This window comes from Penaeus monodon, chromosome 32 (assembly GCF_015228065.2).
Source record: "Penaeus monodon isolate SGIC_2016 chromosome 32, NSTDA_Pmon_1, whole genome shotgun sequence".
NCBI classification, from domain to species: Eukaryota; Metazoa; Arthropoda; class Malacostraca; order Decapoda; family Penaeidae; genus Penaeus; species Penaeus monodon.
In genome coordinates, this window is record NC_051417.1 from 34,489,444 (window position 1) to 34,489,824 (window position 381).

Here is a 381-nt window from a genome sequence, read left to right on the forward strand (position 1 = left end):
AAAGACGGAAATGTTTTTCAAAGAACATTAATTTCATCCTTTGCTGCACGTGTCGAGTTACATCACCGAAACAACGTAGCCCTCATTTGGATGTTGTTTCCTGTCCTCTCTCACAAGGAATGGTTAGATCCCTATTAATCTCTTTTAAATCTCTCTATATATCTTTCATTAACGTTAGTACGGCTGTTTCTTTCGATTGCGTCCTTGAAAGCAGTATATATACATCTCTCTCTCTTTTAAATGACTATATATGTGTATTTTTTTTAATCGTTATGTTTCTCTTTTGTTCTCTATACGTTTCTCTTAGATTGTACATTCACCCCCCTTTAAATCAGCTCATTAGTCTCGTATATATAAGTATATATGTCTTGAATTACTCAA